This window comes from Acinonyx jubatus, chromosome D3, assembly GCF_027475565.1.
Source record: "Acinonyx jubatus isolate Ajub_Pintada_27869175 chromosome D3, VMU_Ajub_asm_v1.0, whole genome shotgun sequence".
In the NCBI taxonomy this organism is placed as follows: Eukaryota; Metazoa; Chordata; class Mammalia; order Carnivora; family Felidae; genus Acinonyx; species Acinonyx jubatus.
Window position 1 is genome coordinate 23,583,563 of NC_069392.1, and position 27,100 is coordinate 23,610,662.

The window sequence follows — 27,100 nt, forward strand, 5'->3', positions numbered from 1 at the left end:
AGCAGTTTGTTTTGTCATTTACCTCCTGTATGCTTTTGCTTTTACCTTTTGTTTTTTTAAAGAGGAGGAGAGTGTACATGTAGGGGAGGGGCAGAGTGAGAGGGAGAGAGAGAATCTCAAGCAGGCTCTACACCCACTGTGGAGCCCTACATGGGGCTCCAAGAGTCTGACGCTTAACCGACTGAGCCACCCAGAGCCCCTACCTTTTCTTTTCTTTTTGCTTGCAGTTAATATATATAACATAAAATTTACTATTTTAACCATTTTTAAGTGTACAATTTAGTGGCATTAAGTACATTCTCATTGCCACACAGCCATTACCACTTTTGCTGTGAATTCTTAATTTTGAGGTATTATCTATTGTCCCACATGAAAGATGAGGATTCAACTCTTTTTTCCCCCTCTTTCACTTATATACACACTTCCTATACTCTCATTCTCCCAGTGTAATTATATCCAAAATTTGTGTGGATTAGAATTGATTATTTGTATTGGTATTACTCTGAACAGGTAATTCACAGCTGAATTATTTGGCATGCTGTGATTACTTTTCCTTAGAAAACTTTCTCTTGAGTCATTGATAATTGTCCCCCAGTTTTTCTATGTATGTATTACTTATCCATTACCAAACTACCCCCTAATTCTCTAAATGTCTTCTCATTGCATTTAGACACACTGAGTGTTCCATCAACGTCCTCTTCTGGAGGATGGCTCTGCTGACTGGTTTTGGTTAGGACCGGTTGCTCTTTCCCCGAATGTGCAGTTGTCATTTTTGGATCTCCCTTCTCCATCCGCCTGAAAATTCCCTTTGCTTGAGTTAAATATGGAATTGATTCCACATCTTCTTCACTTGTCATTCATTCCCTCCTTTTGGTGGTATACTTCGGTCAGTAGCTTCCTGAGAATGAGCGGATGGGAGGTAGGTTGGCTGAGACACTGCAGGTTTGAAGAATACCTGTTTCTTTTGACTTACACTTGATATTTTGACTGCTTATAGAATTCTAGGTTAGAAGTTATTTTTCCTCAGGTTTTGCTTGTCGTTTGCCTGGGTTGCCGTTCCACCAGACTTTCTCAATCTGAAGACCTTCTGAATCCTTCTTTGTGTCAAACCTGTTTATTCCATATGGAAGTTTTAAAGCATTTTCTTTTTAATCATAGTATTATGAAATTTCTTTTTTTTTTTTAATTTGAGAGAGAGAGAGAGAGAGAGTGCATGTGAATGAGGGAGAGGGGCAGAGAGGCAGGGAGAATCTTAAGCAGGCTCTCGACTCAGCGTGGAGCCTGACATGGGGCTTGATCCCACAACCCTGGCATCATGACCTGAGCCGAAAACAGGAGTCAGCTGCCTAACCAACTGAGCCACGCAGGGGTCCCCATATTATGAAATTTTTTGGTGATATTTTTTATTTGAAGAATACTAGTTTGGGTCTATATAATTTGATAATCTCTTTTAATTTGGAAATTTATGTCATCAATTCTGTTTTCTTTATTATTGATTTACACCTTTAACATCTTGTTACATTTTCTTTCTGGCACTTCTCTTTTACAGATATTGTAATTCCTAGACTCTCTAGTTTTACTATCTTTTCTGTGATTTTTGTCTTTTTGTTCTGCTTTGTAGGATATTTTCTGTTTTATCTTTTAATTCTTATGCTGAGATTTTTGTTTCTGTTATCTTATTTCTAATTTCTAAGAACTTTTCCTTTGCTTTTTTTTTTTTTAACTACCTTGTCTTGTTTCATGGAGTAGTGTCTTACCTGAGGATGTTTATGGTAGTAATTTTGAATTTTGATTTGTTTTTACAAAATGGAAACAAAAGAAAAGGAAATGAAAAAAGGAAAATGAAATAAAAATTACTAAACATTGTTAGCAAGTTTGAAAATTTTGCATCTTACTCAAAGAAAATATAGCTTCTTTATTTTTTTAATGATCCTAATCTTCCTTACAAGCCTCTCACCCAGTTGGGTAGTATTAGGCAAGGGAACACAGCGTTACACAGCTTGAACTTGCTCATTAATGTCACTTTCATTAGCTAATTCAGCTTCTCTTAGGTATATGCTCAGTCTTTCAGATTATTCCCACTGCTTGCCCCTGCTGTACATCAAGATGCTGTTTAAGTGCTATGGGGGTGGGTTCAGGTGATTTTCTGAAGGTGGTAGAGAGTATCTTGAAATTCTGTACTGGTCATTGGTCTTCATTGGTATCCATTGTGGGTTGCTTCTCTAATCTTGTCTTGGACTTACTTGATTGCTTAGATCTTTTGGGATTGATACTTCCAGAGCTTATGAAGCTTCTGGATCCTCTTTATATATGTAGGTCATAGGAGTCAGGAGTGTTGCCTCAAGCTCATTTATTTGCTTCTTTCCTCTGCTAAGATTCTGTTGTTCCTCCTTCCAGACTGTATTGCCCCAGGAGCATCCTGCATGATGGTCTTTTCTCAGGGCTTCATGTGGGGAGCTAGGCAAAAGCCTTGTGCTATATTCGATTTTTCCCTTGTTTACATACTAGGCATAGAAGGGGTGGGCTTTCTCTTTCCTCCTAACATTTGGAAGGTCCTTTATTTCATTGCTGTTTCTTTTCTGAAGTGTAGTATGTGTCCTACCCCCTTGACTGGAGCTACAATGGCAGGTATAGGGAGAGAAATTTGCCAATAAGGGAGAATCCAAAAATATCATCCCAATTATATTAATTAATCATTTCATTATATATCAGGAAAAATTTTGTCATCTCCTTTTAACATGATTTCAGCACTACTGAACTTTTTCCATCTGTAATAGTAAATATACTTTTCCAACTCTGAATCAGTCATTCTCAGTCATGATTTCTGAGATGTAGTCTCAAAACCGAATTTGAAATTAGTAAGCAGTTAGTAAGAGCTATTTTTATATTCTTATGGCATTTCCAGAAGTTGGCTGGGATGTGCAGATTCCATTTTAGCTGCTTTTCATTTGGAAACTCTTGGATCAGATCCAGTTCTTTGAAAGATGGATTATGTGAATATATGTGTTTTAAGAATATATCAAAATGTGTAATCAAGGAATTCCTTTTGATAGTGTTACTAGCCACTCCAAGCACCATATCTTATTAAATTCAACCAGGTATCCTAAAATGTCCTTTTTGGTACATTTGGAGCAATTTAATTTTTTGTGGATATTTTGGTAAATTAAAATTGTTCTTAATTTTCTTTTTTCTAGAGACAGAGCATAGGCCTGTATTACCCAGATATATTGTTTCTCTTGTCTTCCCAGCTCAAGTGAGTGATAGTTGTTCTCTGCTGTGGATTGTTAAATTGTCAGCCTGGAGAACTGTACTATATATGGATGATCCTCGCTGAATGTAGCAGGGATTTTCACCTTTGGTGGAGATGGGTCATATTTCTCTTTTGAGAGCCTAATGAAGGCTGTTGATCACTTCCCTTCCTGTACCTTCACCCCAAAATAGTACGTCAACACATTTGTTTCCACTTTAGTGTTTTGCATTGGAATAAATATAATTTGTAGACCAGTGAGTGGTTCTCAAGATTGATAGCAGAGGTGTGGGGCAAGGTGAGATGAGCACAGCGAGAGAGGGATCAGAATGATTTGAAATATTTTGAAGTTTATATATGTTCTCTTATTTTCTTTGAAGTATTCTCATATTCCTTGAAGTATGACTAGCTCTTTGAAAATTCACTGCTAGAGTGAGCCACTTTATGCATTGTGTAGTGTTGTTCAGATATTTAGAGTGTTGGGTGGAAAACGTATGGAGAGACTATCTCAGACAAAAATGAAACAATTGTGTGTAAAGCATTATGGTAATATCATTTTAATGTAAAAACTAAAAACTTAGTGGTTACTTCCTTAAAAAATTAAAGTAAAACCAAATTTGGCAAATAAAAGAATTAAGTCTGAATAGACCATTAAATCTATTTTGTGGAGTACTCCTTGAAGTGGCATCTTGTAAGTTCTTTGACATTAATTTGGTTTCAGCTTTAGAGAGGTCCCTGGCTGGCTCAGTTGGTAGGGCATGTGACTCTGGATCACAGGGTTGTGAGTTCAAGCCCCACATTGGGCATGGAGCTTACTGAATAAATGAGTGAATGAATGAATGAATAAAAATAAAGACACTGCATCTGATTTCAACCTTAGAGTTTAAAAAAATTATTTCAAAAATTTTACACTTAAAGGAGGTGAAATTGACATTAAATAGAAGTAACCATTTTAAAGTAAACCATTCAGTGGGATTTAGTACATTTGAAATATTGTGCATCCACCACCTGTCTTTAGTTTTTCCAAAACATTTTCATCACCCCAAAAGGAAACTCCATACTTCGTAAGCAGTTGTTCCCCATATCTCCCTCCCTTTACCCCCTGCCAGCCACCAGTGTGCATCCTGATGGTGGATTTACCTATTATGTAAATTTCACATAGCTAGAATCATACAATATGTGATCTTTTGTGTGTGGTTTCTTTCACTTAGCATAATGTGTTTGAGATTCATCTACTTTGTAGTATTTATCAGTACCACATTCCTTTTTATTCCTGGATACTATTTCATTGTGTATATATATTATAATTTGTTTATCCATTGACAGACTTTTGGGCTAGTTACACCTTTTGCTTATTGTGAATATTGGTGCTATGAACTTGTGTGTACATGCATTTGTTTGAGTGCTGTTTTCACTTTTTTTTTTTTAAAGTAAGCTCTGTGCCCAACGTGGGGCTTGAACTGACAACCCCGAGATCAAGATCGCATGCTCCACTGACTGAGCCAGTCAGGTGTCCCTGTTTTCACTTTTTTAAGAGTATATATCTAGATGTGGAATTGCTGGGTAAAAGAAGAAAATTATCATTTCCTTTTACACTTAACACTTTTATACTACCCCTGACACCAAATGTGTGGATTCTTCACCACAAGCAATTTTCTTATTCTCTGTGGACACCAACTGGATCTCTTACAGTTTAATTCAGTTCTGACCCTAACTACCTGGAGTTGACATAGATTCCACAGTTAAGGGTTCAGTCCATGAGACTGCTCCCCCACTTCAGATATTAATTCCAAGTCCTAGGTTGTCACTTGAACTTCTGACCAAATGGCTATAAATTGGGGATTCTCACAAACCCCTCTTGGGTTTGTTAATTTGCGGGAACAGCTCACGGAACTCAGGAAAGTGCTTTACATACTGGTACTCATTTATTATAAAGGATACAACTCAGGAACAGCCAAATGGAAAAGCATAGGGCAAAGTTTGTGGGAAGGGACGTGGAGCTTCCATGGCCTTTCTGAGCATGCCACTCTCCCAGCACCTCAATGTGTTTACCAACCCAGAAACTCTCTGAACCCCTTCAGTTAAGGTTTTTTATGGAGGTTCAATTATGTAGACATGATTGATTAAGACATTGGCCATTGGTGATTGAAGTAAGTCTTCAGCCCTTCTAGTCTCAGAAGTTGGGGGTGGAGCTGAAAGTTCCAACCTTCTAATCACATGGTTGGTTCCTGTGGCAAGCGATCCCCATCCTCCAAGAGCTACCTCATTAGCACAAATTCAGATATAGATGAAAGGGGCTTATTATGAATAACAAAAGTCTCTCCTCCTGTCACTCAGGAAATTCCAAGAGTGCTAGGACCTCTATGCCAGGCACTGGGGATGAGGACCAAATATGTATTCCTTATATCACAACATCACATGGGTCACGTAGTAATCCTACATGTAACTTTTAGAGAAACTGCCAAACTGTTTTCCACAGCCGTTCCACTATTTTACATTCCTACTAGCAGTTTATAAGGGCTCCAATTTCCCTACAACCTCACTTGTTATCTCCATTTTTTAAAATTATAGGTATCCTAGTGAATGTAAATTGGTACCTCCTTGTGGTTTTCATTTGGATTTCCCTAGTGACTCATGATGTTGAGCATCTTTTCATGTGCTTATTGGTCATTTGTATATCTTCTTTGCATTAATCTTTGGTTTTGATGGTAAGAATTGTTAAACACCTTGATTTACAAAGGTGTTTATAGTAGTTGCAAAGCACATCATTTCAACTCATAATTTCTTTGACAGGAATTACTTGCCTCATATCAAAGAATCCCAGAAATTTTCAAGACTTGATTTCTATATATGTTATATTGTTTTCTCTGCCCTTTAGCATGGTCACAGCATTATTGACAGTGTCATTGGTAAGAAATGGATAACAAATATACATATCCCATTTAAGGTCTTTGAGCAGAAGAATTCTTTTAAAATATTTCTATAGATTTCTATTTTTTTTTGATTGACTCTTTTTGTTCATTAATAGGTGTTCTTTTTTTTTTTAGAGAGAGCAAGTGGGGGAGAGGGGAAGCAGGAGGGGAGAGAGAGAGAGAGAGAGAGAGGAGAGAGAGAGAGAGAGAGAGAGAGAATGAATCTTAAGCAAGCTCCATGCTCAGTGCAGAGCCCGATGCAGGTCTCAGTACCATGCCCTGGGATCATGACCTGAGCCGAAATCAAGAGTCGGACATGCAACCAACTGAGCTACCCGGTACCCCAGTATGTATTCATTTTATTTTTATTATTGAAATCTAGTTGACATATAATGTTATATTAGTCTCTTTTCTTGAAACACCTTAACAGCCTTCCTCTGATGGAGTGATTGGCTTTAATGTCAGAGGACTTCTTTTGGGCTTTTGGTAATCTTTGACACTAAGCTTGGTGTGCTGGTTGGTCAACTATTGTTTCTCAAGCTCCAAACCTACCTTTTTATACACTGTGATCTTGGGGATGGGACTCTGCAAACTACTTTTTTTTTTTTTTTTCTTTTTTGCCAGCTGCTCTCTTCTTCTAGTGCAAAGTGCTAGCAGGAGACTGGAAGTCAGGAAGTAGGAGAATTTATATGCTTATTCTTGTTTGCTTGCATTTTTCAGTGTCACTCTAACAATGATATTTACCCTGGCAGTGGCAATTGGTTTGAGTCTCTAGTTTTTACACCATCCTTGAAACCAACTTTATCTTGCCCTTTCAGAGATAAGTCTTCAAAATTAAATCTTCATGACAGTGTCCCTCAAACTCATCTTTACATGTCATAAATGTAAAATAACTTATTTTGCTCAAACACATATTTTTACGATGTCTGTAATGAAGATACAAATACAAAGTAGTTGTTCCTATGTCTGTCTTCTATGAAGTCATTTTTAATTAACTTCAATAAAGGTGGCTTATTCTCTTCTGCACATATTACATGATTCATTTTCCATTACAAGTTTTTTGCCTTTATTTATTTATGAATGAGAGAGTGAGCACATGAGCGGGGGAGAAGGCAGAGGGAGAGACAGAGAATCTTAAGCAGATTCTATGCTCAGCACAGAGCCTGATGTGGGGCTTGATCCCACAACCGTGGGATTGAGACCTGAGCTGAAATCAAGAGTTAATACACTCAAGTGACTGAGCCACCCAAGTGTCCTGCCTCATTATTTATTTTTACTAAAAGTACTTAATTACCATGCTTACTCAGTATTTTAAAGGTGGTCTAAGCATCTATTTCACCTTTTTGTGTGAGTGTACATTTTAATGATTCATTCTGGCATTCCATAAATACTTGAGCATCCCGTATGTGCCAGATATTCTGTTCGATATTAGAAATATAATGATATACAATTCAGACATGCTCTCAAGGAATACTTTATTTTGACAGGGCATATAACTGTTGAGTAATTACAAAGCTAATACTTCCTGATAGGGAAAAAACAGGATAGTATAAGAGCACACGGCAGGGATTAAGCATGGTTCACCTAGTTGGGTGATTCAGGGACAGCATCTCTTAAGTGATATTAAGTCTCATTTAAGATGAGACTTAAACAATGATTAGAGGTTAGCTGGATGTGAGAGAGAGAGAGAGGATATGGAAGAGCATTCCAGGTTCAGCATTGAGAGAGTGGTTCCAGTTGAGACAGGACTGTATCATAGTGGGTTTTATAATTTATGTTAAACAGATTGGAGTTTACCTGAAAGCCAGTGGGAAACCATTGAGGGTTTTTTCCTAGCAGAGGAATAACATTATATTCATTAATTACATAGAGCATGTCAGATGCTATCCTAAGCCTGGGGATACAGAGGTAACATGGCAAAGTTCCTGCCTCCTGGAATTTGCATTCTGTTGCAGGCAACAGATGGACAAACAAATATACAGTATAATTTCAGAATCATCTTGATAAATGCTATAGAAGAAACAAAGTAAGGTAAGGAGATAGAAAATGAAGGAGAGGAAGTAATTTTAGGTGGAGTGATCAGGGAAGTTCACCCTGAGGAGATCATCCAAGAAGATTTCTCTGAGTAGACATTTGAGCAGAGACGTGAATGAAGTAAGAAAGTGAGTCCTATGAAGATCTGTGGAAAGACTTCCAGGAAGAGAAAACAGATTGTGAAAAGTATCTGGGTTGGAATGAGCTTCATATGTTGGAGGAATTACAAGAAGTTTATGAATGAGAAGACAGGTATGGAATGAGGTCAGAGAGATAGGTACAGCCCGAGTCCTTGCTTAATAGGACCCTGTAAGCCATAATAAGAAGTTGGATTATCTTTTAAATGTGAATGAAAGCAATTGCAAAGTTTTGAGGGGAGCAATGTGACTTAAGTTTTGTAAAGATCACTCTGGCTTCTCATAGAGGATAGAGTATAAAGGGGTGAGGTTAGAAGCAGGAAGTTCAGTTAGGAGGCTTGTTGCCACCATCTAGGAAGAAAATAATGATGACTTGGACCAGGGTATTAGCTGTTGAAGTGGTGAGAATAGTTGAATTTAGGATATATTTGGCAGATACAGTCAGTAGGATTTGCTGAAGAATTTGAATGTGGATTGTAAGAGAAAGAGAGGATGACTGTTAGATCCTTGACCTGTGAACTGAGTGAGTGCTGAAGCTACTTCTGAGATGGGAAAGATTGAAGGAAAAGTAGACGTTTTTTGGAAGGGAGTAGTATAAAACCCAGAGTATTTTTAAAAATTCTTTTAAAAATTTAAATTTAAAAAATTTTTTTTAAAATTTTAAAATTTTAAAAATAAAAAGTTTAAATTTGAGATTCCTCTTAGGTATCCAAGTGGCGATGACAAGTAGGTATTTTGGCCCATGGGAGAGAATCAGTGCTCAGGCTGTAAATTTGGTGTTCATTAGCACATAGATGGTAATTGAAGTTATAATAAAACTCGATGAGATCCTTAGAAAAAAATATAAATACACACACACACACACACACACACACACACACACACACACACACATACACACATACAGAAGAGAGAAGACCCCTATGGCACTTTGACATTTAAGATTTGGGAAGAGGTGGACAGATGAGCAAAGGAGCCTGAGGAAGAGCAGCCAATGTAGTAAGAGAAAAAACTGGAGAATATGATATCCTGGAAGTTAAGTGAAAGAGGGACTGATCTATTATGTCAAATACTGAGATATGTTCTGAAGAAAGGCCACTTTTATATAGTATGGATGGTGGATTACAGAAAGGCAACATTAGAATTGGGGAAATAGAATGTTGTTGCAGCTACACAGAAGAGAATTGACAAATAGTGCCTTATGCTGGGACATTGGCAATAGGGATGGAGAGTTGTAGGCAAATTCAGGAGGCAGAATAAACAGACTTGATGGTTGGGTATGGGGTGAGTGTTATGGGTTTTAGGTATAATATTTGAAAAGGTTGAACTTTAAAAACTAAAGTATTTAGGGGCACCTGGCTGTCTCAGTTGGCAGAGCATGTGATCCTTGATCTTACAGGTTGTGATTTGAGCCCCATGTTGGTTGTAGAGATTACTTAAAAAAAAACTTGGGGTGCCTGGTGGCTCAGTCAGTTAAGCGTCTGACTTGGGCTCAGGTCATGATCTCATGGTTTGTGGGTTCAAGCCCCACATCATGCTCTGTGCTGACAGCTCAGAGCCTGGAGCCTGTTTCAGATTCTGTGTCTCCCCCTCTCTCTGTCCCTCCCCGACTTGTGTGTGCGTTCTCTCTCTCAAAAATAAATAAACATTTAAAAAATTGAAAAATAACTTTTAAAACACAAGTATTTAAGCAAGCAAACAAAAAGCTAAAGTTATTGCAGCTGGAGTATATTTTGATACATTAGAAGCTGAGGTTTTAGTATTATTTGAACTGGTCAATTACACAAGTTTGGCTAAATCAAACTACAGTTGGCCCTTGAACAGCATGGGTGTTGGGGCACTGACCTCCCCCCACCAACCCTGTGCAGTTGAAAATTCATGTATAATTTTTGACTCCCCCTCGCACCCCAACTTAACTCTAATAGTCTACTGTTGACTGGAAGTCTTACTGACAACATATGCAGTTGACTAACACATATTTTATATGTTATATGTATTATATACTATATTCTTACAATAAGGTAAGTTAGAGAAAATGTTATTAAGAAAATTATAAGGTAGAGAAAATACATTTATAGTATATACAGTAGGGAAAAAAATTATGTATTAAGTGGACCCATGTGTTTCAAACATGTTTTGTTCAAGGGCAGCTGTATTTAATGACAATTTAACCAATATTTTGGATTAGGGCATATCAATTAACCTTTGCAGAAAAAGTATTCCTAAGCATGTTGATTAGGTAGAGATTGCTATAGGCATTATCAACTCATGTAAACCATTTTTTAAGCAATCAATTTTGAGCAGGCCCTCTACATAGCAACTCTTTTTAGGTTCACTATGCAGTTGGAAATAAAGAAACTGAAATTCCTCAGGGAATTCTGTTATTCAGTCTTGGCAGTATTTCTGACATGCTGTGTCCTCATTACATGTTAATGTCTACATTAATGACATCCACATTAATGAGGTGCTATATGATTAAAATACTGACATATTTTTGGGTTTTGGTGATAATCTACATCTTACTATGCAAATGAACTCTAAATGATGAATTGTTTATGATCAATATTAAAATGAATCCATGGTAGTTTCTCTGGAATTGTTTGTCTGGTAAAAGGTGAATGGATAAGGAAAGGACTTGAGAACTTTCACTTCTGAAAGAATACTAGATAAGTTAGGTTAAAGGGACCTTTCGCTGCAAGCTATTGAATAATGGGTTGCTGGACTTACAGAAATTAAGGGAAATGTGACATCTTTCAAATGCAAAGCAAAACAAAACAACAAAAACAACACCCCAACTAAAAACTGTCTGTGAACTGAAACAGGAACAGTAAAGGATAAACATACTTGAAATGTTAACTCTGCAAGTAAATGCCCATATCAGCACAGTGGTTAAGAGTCCAAGCTTTAGGCTGATGACAAAGTAAGAAAGCTGAATGTGAGATTCTAGCTTTAAGCCGAGTATCATAGAAGGGAGCTAAAATGAGATTGATAGAGCCCCATGGTTCCTGGCAGAAGCAAATATAAATTCTCTATGAAGGAAAAGATTCTTGAGTTGCCCCCGCCCCCCAGGATTCTCTCAGATTAAGATCAAGTACATATGAAGGTCATAATCAAAGATCACCAACCATGCAAGGAGACAAGTTATTGTTCAGGAGTTTGCTGAAAATACAACAGATTTAGACCTCTGAGGACTTCAGATATTGGAAGGATCAGGTGTAGAATATTAAATAAAAATGCATAAAATATGTAAAGAAAAGCTTTATCACATATGACTAGGAAAAAAACCAGTTAGAATATCTAGAAGTGAAAAATGTTGTTGGAATAAAAACTTCTTTGTGGCTTGGCTAAACAGCAAATTAGACACAGCTAAAGAGAGAGCTAATGAACTGGAAGATGGATTTGAAGAAATCACAGAATGCAGCACAGAGGCAGAAAAATGGATTATATGATAGGTTAAGAGAAATGGAATAAAAAGGTGTAATGTAGGTCTAATATCAGAATTCCAGAAAGTGAGACTAGAAAATGCAGGAGAGACAATATTTGAAGAGTTATTGGGTGAGAATTTTCAAGAATTGTTGACTTGAATGTACAGTTATAGGAAACACAATATATACAAAGCAGAATAAATAAAATAAATTCATACCTAAACACATAGGAGGTAAAAACTATATCTCATAGGCAGCTTCCAAGATGGTCCACAATAATTCATTCCTTCTTTTATCATTCACACTCTTATGTAGTTCTCTCCCACACTTAACAGGGCTGACCTTCATAATAAATAGGATATTGTGCAAATGAAGAAGTATGACTTCTAAAGGCTAAGTCATGGAAGAAATTGTGGCTTCTACCTTGCCCATTCTTGGATCACTCATTCTGTATGAAGCCGGCCACCATATCGTGAAGACATTCAAGCAGCCCAGGGAAAGGCTCAAATGTCAAAAAGTTGAGGCCTCCTGCCAACAATTAGCATCAATTTTGGTCAAGCCTTCAGATGATTGTTTTTTACTCGAAATTTCCAAGATTACTGTATATTGTATCAGATTTACATCGGTGGAGGGCAGGTTGTGAAATGTGAGTTAGAATGAATATTTTTACCATTTCCTTCCACTTAGGTAGCATAAATGTCCAGATATCCCTATATTTCACCAATGGCTCAGGTAGCCATAACATTCTATATTAGCAGATTATGGTTCTAATTGGCCAATAAAAATGTAGAACATCTGGTCTATTTTAAGTGAATGACTACTGAATACACCCAGGGTTGTCCTTTGAAATAACTCAAAATAACTTCATTGGGATTGTTCCACTAGTTTTTTATTTTTATTTTTTTAGTGCTGGGAGTGGTAGGTAAACTGTCAAGATTCATCAAATGCTTTGCTGACGTGCAAGTCCATTAAATCATTCCAATGATGTTATTCTACAATAAAATAGAACTTATGGAACATGAATACCTTTTAATGTTTCATTCTTCTCTTTTTATAGTTTTATATAGAGCAAAATAATTTTAGAGACCATTTTTTATGTTAGCTTTGCCACCATGCAAAGGGGAAAGGTGAACTCTTGATAGAAGCAGGGCATGGAAGCTTGATTAATCATTAGCAATGTTGGTTATAGGGAAAAGTCGTTGCAGTTACAGCTGATTCCTGGACACTAAGTTATTTGAATAGGTGTGTAGAAATCATGTGATTGATGAAATGACTAAAACCATCTTGTCTTTAAAAAATTATAGCTTGAATAAGGAATAATGAAACCATGCTAATGTAGATAAACCTTACTGACATTTTACACTTTTGAGGGGAAATGAGGTTTTAAGCTGCTTTGACTAAAATTTCAAAATGAATTATAGTCACAATTCTGGCATTATGACTCTCTGGCCCTAAGAAATTCTTTAAAAGAATTTACTGTCTGCTCCTGTAAAATGTCAATAATATCATTTACCTCATTTTTTTTTTCAGGAATATAGTGAAGAGTCACTCTTTATAAATGGAAAAATGTTATCTGTTAAATTGTTGTAGCTCATCACTACAAAATATCATTTCACTGAACAACTATACAGAAGATGGTTATCCTTGATCTTAAGAATTTATCACAATTCTCAATGCACTAAAATTTTTGCGAAATTAAAGTGCAGACCTTATTTGTGAGAAGAAGTAACTTTAAAACTTCGGCTTATGAAATATAGAAATGTGGAGATTTGGTGTATGATATAATTATGTTGTGTTTTATAAAACTAGTGATCTCTGATCTTTAGATTGAGGAAAAAGGTTAAAGGCCATGATTTCTCTTCCTGTTATATATCTTCATGTTATTTTTCTCTTCCTGTTAGCAAATAAAGCACAGTTTTTGTTTTACAGATTTGTCAAATGTAATAGGCATATAACATAGCTCTTCATTTGAACAGGTATTTGAACTATAAGATACAGTTGTGTATTTTTAGATTTAGTGATGTTCTTGTTCGTCACTAAACAGATATTTGGCAAATATTTGATAACTTATTAACATACTAGGCACTGTGATGAAGACAAAAGAATTAAGATACACTTGAAAATAAGAAGGGTAGACTCTAAATCCTTGGAGAAGAGGGCTGTTTGTTTTTATTTTTGTCTTCCTGGTACCTAGCAGAGGGCCCAGCAACAGTAAACATTTACTGAAGGGTAGTTGAATGAATGGGAAGGACTTGGTGGTTGCCCTCAGGAAATTTAGAGCCCTCAGGTATCATAAGATGCAGAAAACCAGACTGAACAATAGACAATAATCAATAATTATGTGCTAAATAATTAGAATATAGAGGCATTACCATTTGGAAGAAACATTAAAACAATTTTCAAACATGATATTTGGAGTGCTAATTATCAGAATTTATAGTTGAAAGGTCAGTTGAAGTGTTCTTGAAGAAAGTGGGACTTAAATCTTAAAGGATTGTTAGGAATTGGATGTGAATATGGGCAGCATTATAGGTGAGGAGAGCATCATGGCTGATAGGGAAATGAGAAAAGACGTTTATGGGCCTATAAAAAAATAACCTATTGGAAAACATTAAACTGTAATAAGGTGGTATTGGTAAGTGGTGTTTTGAGCAAAGAATTTAGATTCCGAATTGTAGTTTTGCCATTTACAGTCAAAACTGATCTGCTCTTAGCTATATCCGTCTGCCAGTAGCCTGCCTCACCCACAGCCTCTCAGCTAGTTGGTTAGATGGTTCCATAGAGGTATAGGCGGCAAGATATGGTACCGTTAGTATCAGTAAAGCTGCCCACTGTGAAAACTGGTGAACCAGCATCACTTCAAGATTTATGACTAATATTTCATGATGACTTAAAAAAATATAACTTTAAATGGTGTGGGATAGGCTGAGCTTGCCTGATTATTCAGAGGTTACCACTGTGGTATGATATCAGACTTTAAGGTCTCTTTACTCACCACACACCCTATTTCCTCAACACCTTGAGGTGCCAGAATCAATTGATTATTTTTTTTGCCCACCAATAAAACACATATCTTTGGAGAAGGGACCATGCTCAGCTTACAGTGAATTTATTTTTCAGTCTTTTCCCAAGATTAGTATTTAATAGAAAGGTGGTAGAAAGAATATAAACTCTTTGAATGCTGGTGAAGTATGAAAAATAGTAAGGGAGCACCACAAGGTAAAGGACAAATGGCAGAAAAGAGGCTTGAAGAACCAATGACAGATTTTCTCCCCATTACAGTTTTTTATTTTATTTTATATTTTAAAAGTTTATTTATTTATTTTTGGGAGTGAGAGAGACAGAGCATGTGAGCAGGGGAAGGGCAGAGAAGGAAAGAGAGAAAATCCCAGGCAGCCTTCATGCCGACAGTGCGCAGGTCTCAAACTCACGAGCTGCGAGATCATGGTCTGAGCTGAAGCCAAGAGTTGGACACTTAACCGATTGAGCCATCCAGGTGCCCCATATCCACATTTCGTTTTTTAATTAATTATTTATTAAGGTCTACTTATTTTTGAGAGAGAGAGAGAGAGGGAGTGCAAGTGGGGAAGGGGCAGACAGAGAGGGAGACACAGAATCCAGAGCAGGCTCCAGGCTCTGAGCTGTCAGCACAGAGCCCAGTGTGGGGCTCAAACCTACAACCCATGAGATCATGACCTGAACCGAAGTCAGATGCTTAATCTGTTGATGCTTAACCAGGTGCCACCACGTTACGGTTTTTTAAAAAATGTTTCTTTCTTTATTTTGAGAGAGAGTGAGTGTGCTCGTAAGTGTGCACAGGTGAGCAGGGGAGGGGCAGAGAGAGAGAGAGAGAGAGAGAGAGAGAGAGAGGAAGAGAGAGAATCCCAAGCACAGTGCAGAGCCCAGTGCATGGCTCGATATCACAAACCATAAGATCTTGACTGGAATGGGGAGCAAGAGTCGGTGACTGAGCCGACTGAGTCGGTGACTGACTGAGCCACCTAGTCACCCCTCACATTGCAGTTTTGCTCAGAGCTTCACCTGGAGAGAATTATAGGTTAGTATAATGTTATCATGGGTCTTTGTAGTGTAACAGGATTGAATTTAGTTATTGGATGGAACTGTACAATATAGACTGGTAATGAGAAGAACTGAGTTCTCTCACTACCCTTGCCTGTTAATTAGTTATATGCTTTTTGAATAAGATTGTTCATTTTCCTTATTGCAGAAACCAGATTATGAGAACCCAGTGAAGTAATCTTTGAGTTTTCTTTCAGTTCTAAAATTTATGAATCTCTGTGGGCAATAGAACAATATAGCTGGGAATGAAATTCATATATATATATATATAATAAAATACCTAACAATTGCAATATGGTTAAAAATACTCAATTGGGGGATATGTTTATGTTCCTAACAGAATGAAGCTAACAATTGTTCACAAGGTCTATACTTTCACTTTTATGAGCCAGAAGTATTTTTTTGTTGTACTGCTCAGTTCTTGATTAGCTTTATTATATTTATATTTTTATTATATATTATATTTAAAAGTAATACAGTTTTTGTATGAGCTGTCCAAGTGCAAGCATTGTTGATTGATTTTAGCCTCTCAATATTTATTGATCTAGTACAAGAAGAGTTAGTCTGAACTATCTATCCAAATTCTGAACATTAGGATATAGTAACAGTTTAATACTAAATACACCTTCTAACAGATACCTACTTATCAGATTACTCTATTTTGGTAGAGCCTCCAGAATGTTGGTCCATGGTAGAATAGATGTGGGATGCCCAGTCTAGCTTTAGATGCCTCTGGTCGGATCTCTAGGAAGGTATTTTGGATGGAGATTGATAACTGAAAGCACAAAACCAAGTTTACTAATTCTTTGTATTGGAGTCCGCCTGTGCCCTGCCCCAGAACAGAGTTGAATCCTCAGGCTTGCTTTAGGGACTATGTTATCCTTCCAAGATGATTGGGGACTAGGCTAGATCCCTTATGGTGACCATAAATTGTACTCCTCTCCCTTAGTATAAGTCAGTGTCAAAGATGTGGTTGTTGAGGTGGGGGAAGAAAATCAAATGTCACTGGATAGAGCTTTTGTCCTTTGTTAGACAACATTTAAGTAATAATAAAAAGACTGGTTCATTAGAATTATGTAACATAAAATAATTTAAAAGAGAGCAGCAGTGTTGGGTGATTAGAAAGAAATTAGAGAGCTACAGTTTTCATACATAGTATTCTATTTTTTTTAATTTTTTATGTTTTATTTATGTTTACATATGTTTACATATGTTTTTTTATGTAATAAATTATGTTTTATTTATTTTTGAGACAGAGAGAGACAGAGCATGAGTAGGGGAGGGGCAGAGAGAGAGGGAGACACAGAATCGGAAGCAGGCTCCAGGCTCCGAGCTGTCAGCACAGAGCCCGACGCGGGGCTCGAACTCACAGATTGTAAGATCATGACCTGAGCCGAAGTCGGACGCTTAACTGACTGAGCCACCCAGGCGCCCCATACATAGTATTGATGGAGTGATTGTAGTGGGTAAAAAAACTATAAAGATGTCTTCACTTTAAACACTGGCTAAAGATTAAGTAATTTTAACTATCCATTGTTAAAACACATATCTTTAGACAATGGTCCTTGTTAAGCTAACTATGAATGATTTTTCTTAATCTTTCCCTAAGAACAGGATTTAGTAGGAGAGATGGGTAGAAAGAACATAAACTCTGGTTTTGCACAGTTTAATTTTCCTTTTTTTTTGGCTATTGAGAATTAAGTGATATATGTCTCTAGAATTATCTTATTATACTCTTTTTACATTTATTTATTTTTGAGAAACAGAGTGAGACAAAGCGTGAGTGAGGGAGGGGCAGAGAGTGAAGGAGACACAGAATCTGAAGCAGGCTCCAGGCTCTAAGCAAGCTGTCAGCACAGAGCCTGATGCAGGGCTCCAACCCACAAACTGTGAGATCATGACCTGAGGCCGAAGTCAGATGCTCAACTGACTGAGCCACCCAGGTGCCCCAAGAATTATCTTATTATACTCTTTAAAAAAAGTAATCTCCACACCCAACATAGGGCTCGAACTCAAGACCCTGAGATCAAGAGTCACATGTTCTTCTGACTGAGACAGCTAGATGCCCCTTATTCTGTTTTTCTTTAACATGCCTCAGCCTTAAAATGACCTTAAGAATATTGCATTATATCGTAAGAGTCTGACTGTGGAAGGAATCCAGCCATATTACAGTGAGTAAATTTTTCATGACTACAGCCCATAGATGTTAAATAAAAAATGATAGTTTCTTGGATTTGATTGCAGTATAAAGTTGTGACTTAGAATACTAGATTCATAGACTAGAGGTGGAAAGACAACAGACAGGACACTTAGTATGAGAGGCAGGAAGTATTTTGCATACTTTATAAGACAGATGAGAATCTTGAGTGGAGTTTTACATCATTTATTAATGGTAGAACCACTTAGTTGAAATAAATTAAGTGTAGAGGCTTCTACTATTTCTCCTTCATTTATTCAGCTGGTATATAGGAGGATGATGGTGATTAAATGAATCTTTGGCTGCATTTGTGCTGGGAAAAATTTATTTGGCAGTCCCAGTCACCGGACAGCACAGCCATAGAAGGTTGTAGCATAACTGTAACACACACACGCGCGCGCGCGCGCACACACACACACACACACACACACACACACACACACACGGGGTGGGGGGGGAGGGGGAGAAAATGCCCGTCCCCAGATAAGTGCCAAAGTGTGTGTACCATTTTATATTCCCACTAGCAATGTAGAGTTCCAGTTGCTTGACATACTTGTCAACACCTGGTGTGCTCAGTCTTTTTAATTTTAGCTATTTGGATGCATGTATTATGATACTTCATTGTGGTTGTCCCGTGTTTTAGCCTGATTCCTAACGTTTGGCACTTTTTCATATGCTTACTGACCATTCAAATATCTTTTATAAAGTGTCTTTTCAGTTTGTGTGTTTTTAAAAAAAGTTTAAATTTATTTTAGAAAGAGATTGGAAGAGAGAGAGTGTGTGCGTGTGTGGAGGGGAACGGGCAGAGGGAGAGAGAGAGTGGATCTTAAGCAGGCCTCACTCTCAGCTCAGAGCCCAATGCGGGGCTTGATCCCATGACCCTGGGATTATGACCTGAGCTGAAATCATGAATTGGACTCTCAACAGACTGAGCTACCTAGGTGCCCTAGTTTGTGTTTTTAATGGGTTGTTTATCGTTTATACTATTGGTTAGTAGGAATTCTCAATATTTTCTGGAATCTTTTCTTGGATATATATTGTGAATATTTATTCCTGGTCTGAAACTTACTTTTTCATTTTTTTAATTGAGATATAATTGACATACATAACACTAATTATGTTAGTTGTTAGATGTACAATATAATGATCTGACATTTGTATAGACTGCAAAATGATCACCACAGCAACGCTAGTTAACATCCATCACCACATGTAGCTACAGACTTTTTTCCTTATGATGAGAGCTTTTAAGATTACTCTTATAGCAACTTTCAAATATACAATTCAGTATTATTAGCTATAGTCACCACGCTGTGCATTATATCTCCATGACTTACTTATTTTATAACTGATGTTTGTGCCTTTTAACCACCTTCACTCATTTTGCCCCCGACCCCTTCCATTCTCTGCCTCTGGCAACCATCATTTTGTTCTCTGTATCTATGAGTTCTTTTTTTAGATTCCACACGTAAGTGAGATCATAAGTGTTTGTCTTTCTCTGTCTGAATTATTTCACTTAGCATAGTGCCCTCAAGGTCCATCCATGTTGTTGCAAATGGTAAGATTTCATTCCTTTTTGTAGCTGAATATTATTCCATTGTATATATACACTGCATTTTCTTTGTCCATTCATCCATTGATAGACACTTAGGTTGCTTCCATGTCTTGGCTATTGCATAATCCTGCAGTAAACATGCGTGTACATATATCTTTCAAGTTAATGTTTTCATTTCCTTCACTGAGGAACCTTCATACTGTTTTCCATATACCAATTTACATTTCCATCATCTGTGTACAAAGATTCCTCTTTTTCCACATCCTTGCCAAGTTTTCTCTTGTCTTTTTGATAATAGACATTCTAACAGGTGGTGAGGTGATATTTCATTGTGATTTTGACTTGCATTTTCTGATGATTAGGGATGTTGACTACATTTTCATGTACCTGTTTGTCATCTGTATGGGGAAATGTCTATTTAGGTCCTCTGTCATTTTTTAATTGGATTTTTTAACATATTTTAGATATTAACCCCTTGTCAGATACATAATTTGCAAATATTTTCTCCCATTTGGTGGGTTGCCTTTTAATTTTGTTGATTGTTTCCTTTGCTGTGTAGCTTTTTAGTTTGATACAATCCCACTTGTTTAATTTTTGCTTTTGTTGTCTTTGCTTTTGGTGTCAAATTCAAAAATTCCTCACCAAGACTAGTGTCAGGAAGCTTATTTCCTGTGTTTTCTTTTAGGGGTTTTACGGTTTCAGGTCTTCTTTTCTTCTTCTTCTTCTTTTTTTAAAGTTTGTTTATTTTTGAGAGACAGTGAGAGAGCACAGAAAGGGCAGAGAGAGAGAGAGAGGGAGAGAGTGAATCCCAACCAGGCTCTCAGGCTCTGCACTGTCAGCATAGAGCTCGATGCAGGGCTTGTACCAACGAACTGTGAGATCATGACCTGAGCTGAAATCAGGAGTCAGACACTTAACTGATTGAGACACCCAGGTGCCCCTCAGGCCTTATTTTCAAGCATTTATTTCGAGTGGATTTTTGTGTTTAATTCTTTTGCATGTGTGACTGTCCAGTTTTCCCAACATCATTTATTGAAGAAACTGTTCTTTCCCCATCATATGGTCTTGGCTTCTTTGTTGTAAGTTGTATGTGGATGTGACCATGTATGTGTGCATTTATTTCTAGGCTCTTTATTCTGTTCCATTGACCTATGTGTCTGTTTTTATACCAACACCATACTGTTTTGATTACTTTAGCTTTTCAATATACTGTGAAATCAGGAAGCATGATACCTCTAGCTCTGTTCTTCTTTCTCAAGATTCCTTGGTTATTTGGGGTCTTTGGTGGTTCCATATCAATTTTAGGATTGTTTGTTCTATTCCTGTGAAAAATGCCATTGGAATTTCGATAGGGATTGCATTGAATCTGTAGATTGCTTTAACAGTATTCTTCCAATCCATGAATATGGAATATCTTTCCATTTGCTTGTGTTATCTTCAGTGTTACTTTTTAATTTTCTTAACAGTTTATAGAAGAAAAATTTTATCATTTTGGCAAGATCTAATATATCAACATTTTCTTTTATGGAGTATGCTTTATGTGTACTGTCCATAAAACCTTTTCCCACCCCAAAGATTTTCTCATACGTTTTCTTCTGTAAGTGTCATGTTTTTCACTTTTACATTTAAGTCTATACCTGCCTCAGGTTAATTTTTGTGTATGGCACAAGGTAATATTGACATTCATTTAATTCCCCATCGATCCTTTGACACCTTTGTCAGCAGTCAGTTGACCATATACATAAGGTCTATATCTGAATTTTCTACCATGTTCTACTGATACATCTATCCTTTTTAAAAAGGTATTGATTTTTGAGAGCTTGCAAAAGTGGGGGGAGGGGCAGAGAGAAAGAGGAGAGAGAGAATCCCAAGCTAAGAGCATAGAGCCTGACACAGGGCTCTATTTCATAAACTGTGAGATCATGACCTGTGTTGAAATCAAGAGTCTGACGCTTAACCTATAGAGCCACCCAAGCGTCCCTATATTGTATCGATCCTTGCGCAAAGACCACAGTTTGGATTACTGTAAGTTTATAATATGCCTTGAAATCAGATAGAGTAAGCCCTCCAACTTTGTTGTCTTCCACAATTGCTCTAGCTAGCCTAGGGTCTTTGCATTTCCATATAAAATTTAAAATCAGCTTACCACTTTTACAAAAAAAGTTTATTGTAGTTTTTATTGTGATTGCATTGAATCTATAATGTGGATACCAAATGACATCTTAAGACTATTGAGTCTTTTAATCCAGAAATTTGGTATAGCTCTCTACTTCATTTTATTTAATTTCTCTCAGGAGTGTAATTTTTCTTATATATGTTTTGTTAAATTTATCTTTAACTGTTCAATGTTTTTGGATGATGTAAATGATATTGTCTAAAAGTATTTTTATTTGAAATTAGGAATTGAAATTTCAAATAGCAATTGTCTGTTGCTAGTATAGGAAATACAATTGACTTTTATTTATTGACCTTCTATCCTTTGACCTTTCTAAATTCACTTATTTAAGGTTTTTGTTTATTTGTAGATTCCTTAGGCTTTTTGTTGCCTTATTGCACTGGCCAGAATCTGCAGTTCATTGTTTAAGAGAGGTGGTGATAATGTATATCCCCATCTTAGGGAGAAAATACAGTCATTCATATCCAATATGATGTTAGCTGTAGATTTTCTTTTTTTAAAAAAAAGTTTATTTATTTTGAGAGGGAGGGAGACAGAGAGAGAGAAAGAGAGAGAGCATGCGCAAGTGAGCACAGAAGGAGCAGAGAGAAAGGGAGAGAGAGAATCCCAAGCAGGCTCTGAACTGTCAGTGCAGAAGCCGCAATGCAGGGCTCAAACTCACAAACCATGAGATCATGACCTGAGCTGAGACCAAGAGTCAGATGCTTAACCGACTGAGCTACCCAGGCACCCCAGTTATAGATTTTCTTGTAGAAGCTCATATCATATTGAGAAAGTTCCCTTCTAATTATTTGTTGAAGGTTTTTAAAAAAAGTTATAAATGGATCTTGAATGCTATCATTTGTTTTTTTACATCTATTGAATTGATCACGTTTCTCTTTTTTAATCTAATATGGCAGAATTACATAATGAATTACATTAATTCATTTTCATATGTTAAACCGATCAGGTGGGATGTGTTCTAGGAATGCAAGATTTGCTTAACATTTGAAAATAAATCTCACTTGGTCATGGTGTATTACTGTTTTTTTAGATACTATTAAATTTGATTTCCTAAAATTTTGTTCAGAATTTTTCATCTTTGTTTATGAGAGATATTGGTTTGTAGTTTTCTTCTAATATTTTTGTCTGCTTCCAGTATCAGTGTAATGTTGGCTTTATCAGCAGTGTGAAAGTGTTTTATCTGTCTCTCTTTCCTGAAAATGTTTGCACAGAATTGGCATTTCCCTATTTATGTATTGATAGAATTAACCAGTAAAGTTTTCTGGGCCTGGAGCTTTCTTCATGGGATGGCTTTTAGATTATAAATTCAACTGTCTTACTAGATATAGGGCTTTTCAGATTTTCTGTTTTTTGAACCAGTTCTGGTAATCATGTTTCTCAAAATGAAATTTGTCCTTTTCCTTTAAGATTTTTAACTTATTGGCGTAATACTGTTCATAGTATTCCTGTAATAGCCTTTTAATGTCTATAAAATCTATAGTAATATCCCCTTTGCCATTCCTGATATTGGTAATTTATGCCTTCTCTCTTTTTTTTCTTAATGACTAACTAGCATTTTAACACTTTTATTAATTTTTCAGAAAACAGCTTTTGGTGCAATTGATTGTCTTTATATATTTAAAAAATTTTATTGATATTTGTTCTCTTTTAAGTTTATGTATTTATTTTGAGAGAGCATGAGTAGGGAAGGGAGAGAGAGAGAGAATCCTAAGCCGACTCCACACCATCAGCATAGAGCCTTACATGGAACTCGATCTCACCGATGTGGGGCTCCAACTCATGAATTATGAGATTGTGAGTTGAGCCAAAATCAAGAGTTGGATGCTTTCTTTCTTTTTTTTTTTTTTTTTAAGAGTTGGATGCTTACCCGACTGGGCCACCCAGGCACCATGATAGTTGTTCTTATTTTTATTATTCCTTCATTCTTATTTTGAGTTTACTTTGCTCTTACTCTTCTTTCATTGATTTTGGACTTGACTTCTCTACTGTAACCACTTGAAGATATATGTTTCCCTCCAAGCACTACTCTAGGTGTATTCTACAAATTTTTAAATGTTGTGTGATTATTTTCAACCACTTCAAAAATATTTCTGTCCCTTGACCCTGAAGAGTGTTTTAATTAAAATTGCAGGATTTCTGTGATAGCTTTTTGTTATTGATGTCTAATGTAATATTTTTAATAAATTTATTTATTTTTATGGGAAGCCTGGGTGGCTCAGTAGGTTGGGCATCTGACTTTAGCTCAGGTCATGATCTCATGGTTTGTGGGTTTGAGCCCTGCATTGAGCTGACAGTTTGGCCAGGAGCCAGCTTCGTTTCTCTGTCTCCCTCTCTCTCTCTCTGCCCCTCCCCATCCTGTGCTCGCTTGCGCTCTCTCTCAAAAATAAATAAATATTTAAAAATAAATAAATAAATAAGACATTTTATTGTTTTAATAAATTTTGTTTTGAGCATATAGTTTGGGGCATTTAGTACATTCACATTTCTGTGGAACCCTCACCACCATCAACTCCGCAAGTTTTTTCCATCTTGCAAAATAGAAACTTTGTATCCATTAAATAATAATTCCCATTCCAGAATGTATATTCTGTTTATATATAATATTTAAAAATGTAGTTTTAAACACTTGAACGTAGTTATAGTATTGTTTTAAATTTCATTGTCTGCTAATTTTATAATTTCTGTCATTTTGGGTTGTGTTTATTGATTTTTTTTTTCCTGGTTATGTTTCACATTCTCCTTACTTTTTAACATTTCTGACATTTTTTTTGTTTTTATTTTTCTTTATTTTATTATTTTTTTATTTGTCAATATATGAAGTTTATTGTCAATTTGGTTTCCATTCAACACCCAGTGCTTATCCCAAAAGGTGCCCTCCTCAATACCCATCACCCACCCTCCCCTCCCTCCCACCCCCCATCAACCCTCAGTTTGTTCTCAGTTTTTAAGAGTCTATCATGTTTGGCTCTCTCCCAGTCTAACCTCTTTTTTTTTATTTTTCCTTCCCTCCCCCATGGGTTTCTGTCAAGTTTCTCAGGATCCACATAAGAGTGAACACATATGGTATCTGTCTTTCTCTGTATGGCTTATTTCACTTAGCATCACACTCTCCAGTTCCATCCATGTTGCTACAAAGGGCCATATTTCATTCTTTCTCATTGCCACGTAGTACTCCATTGTGTACATAAACCACAATTTCTTTATCCATTCATCAGTTGATGGACATTTAGGCTCTTTCCATAATTTGGCTATTGTTTTTTTTTTTTTTTAATATATGAAATTTATTGTCAAATTGGTTTCCATACAACACCCAGTGCTCATCCCAAAAGGTGCCCTCCTCAATACCCATCACCCACCCTCCCCTCCCTCCCACCCCCCATCAACCCTGTTTGTTCTGTTTTTAACAGTCTCTTATGCTTTGGCTCTCTCCCACTCTAACCTCTTTTTTTTTTTTTTCCTTCCCCTCCCCCATGGGTTTCTGTTAAGTTTCTCAGGATCCACATAAGAGTGAAACCATATGGTATCTGTCTTTCTCTGTATGGCTTATTTCACTTAGCATCACACTCTCCAGTTCCATCCACGTTGCTACAAAAGGCCATATTTCATTTTTTCTCACTGCCACGTAGTATTCCATTGTGTATATAAACCACAATTTCTTTATCCGTTCATCAGTTGATGGACCTTTAGGCTCTTTCCATAATTTGGCTATTGTTGAGAGTCCTGCTTATAAACATTGGGGTACAAGTGCCCCTATGCATCAGTACTCCTGTATCCCTTGGATAAATTCCTAGCAGTGCTATTGCTGGGTCATAGGGTAGGTTTATTTTTAATTTTCTGAGGAACCTCCACACTGCTTTCCAGAGCGGCTGCACCAATTTGCATTCCCACCAACAGTGCAAGAGGGTTCCCGTTTCTCCACATCCTCTCCAGCATCTATAGTCTCCTGATTTGTTCATTTTGGCCACTCTGACTGGCGTGAGGTGATATCTGAGTGGTTTTGATTTGTATTTCCCTGATAAGGAGCGACGTTGAACATCTTTTCATGTGCCTGTTGGCCATCCAGATGTCTTCTTTAGAGAAGTGTCTATTCATGTTTTCTGCCCATTTCTTCACTGGCTTATTTGTTTTTCGGGTGTGGAGTTTGGTGAGCTCTTTATAGATTTTGGATACTCTCTCTGTCTGATATGTCATTTGCAAATATCTTTCCCATTCTGTTGGTTGCCTTTTCGTTTTGTTGGTTGTTTCCTTTGCTGTGCAGAAGATTTTTATCTTCATAAGGTCCCAGTAATTCATTTTTGCTTTTAATTCCCTTGCCTTTGGGGATGTGTCGAGTAAGAGATTGCTACGGCTGAGGTCAGAGAGGTCTTTTCCTGCTTTCTCCTCTAGGGTTTGGATGGTTTCCTGTCTCACATTCAGGTCCTTTATCCATTTTGAGTTCATTTTTGTGAATGGTGTGAGAAAGTGGTCTAGTTTCAACCTTCTGCATGTTGCTGTCCAGTTCTCCCAGCACCGTTTGTTAAAGAGACTGTCTTTTTTCCTTTGGATGTTCTTTCCTGCTTTGTCAAAGATGAGTTGGCCATACGTTTGTGGGTCTAGTTCTGGGGTTTCTATTCTATTCCATTGGTCTATGTGTCTGTTTTTGTGCCAGGCTATTGTTGAAAGTGCTGCTATAAACATTGGGGTACAAGTGCCCCTATGCATCAGTACTCCTGGATCCCTTGGGTAAATTCCTAGCAGTGCTATTGCTGGGTCATAGGGTAGGTCTATTTTTAATTTTCTGAGGAACCTCCACACTGCTTTCCAGAGTGGCTGCACCAATTTGCATTCCCACCAACAGTGCAAGAGGGTTCCCGTTTCTCCACATCCCCTCCAGCATCTATAGTCTCCTGATTTGTTCATTTTCATTTCTGACATTTTTGATTGGATTATGGGCATTGGTAATGTTTTCCTTTGTGTGTTTGGATTTTGTTGTCTTCCTTTAAAAAGTGTTTGGCTGTGTTCTAGTAGGTAGTTATTTACAGATCTGTGTAGCTTCCTCCTCTTTGGGAGTCCACTTTTCACCTTCAACTGCTTTAGTCTTGAACCTTGACCTCTGACTCCTACTCAGCCAGACCTTTGTGCCTTGTTTTGGATTTCTCTCTGTGCTCCAGAATATTCCTAAGAGGCAGAAGGTCCTAAAAGGCAGAAAGTAGGGCCCACCATAGGGCTTGTCTCAGTTGTTCCCCTTCTTTCAGGCATCACAGTTTTGCGTTGCCTGTTGTTCAGTGCCTAAAAACAGTTGGTTCACATATTTTGTTCAGTTTTCTAGTTGTGGCAGAGCATAAATGTGGTCTC

The 27,100-nt window shown here is 37.0% G+C and overlaps 1 protein-coding gene and 1 non-coding gene across 4 annotated transcripts in view; both read left to right on the plus strand.

Annotated features, from left to right (window-relative positions):
- The window catches only part of TTC28 (tetratricopeptide repeat domain 28), a 625,904-nt gene that overhangs the window by 84,552 nt on the left and 514,252 nt on the right, over window positions 1-27,100 (plus strand). The gene's annotated exons all lie outside the window — the stretch shown is intronic.
- Window positions 3,981-4,053, plus strand: TRNAQ-CUG (transfer RNA glutamine (anticodon CUG)). The gene has a single exon. It is a non-coding gene; the product is annotated as a tRNA-Gln (tRNA).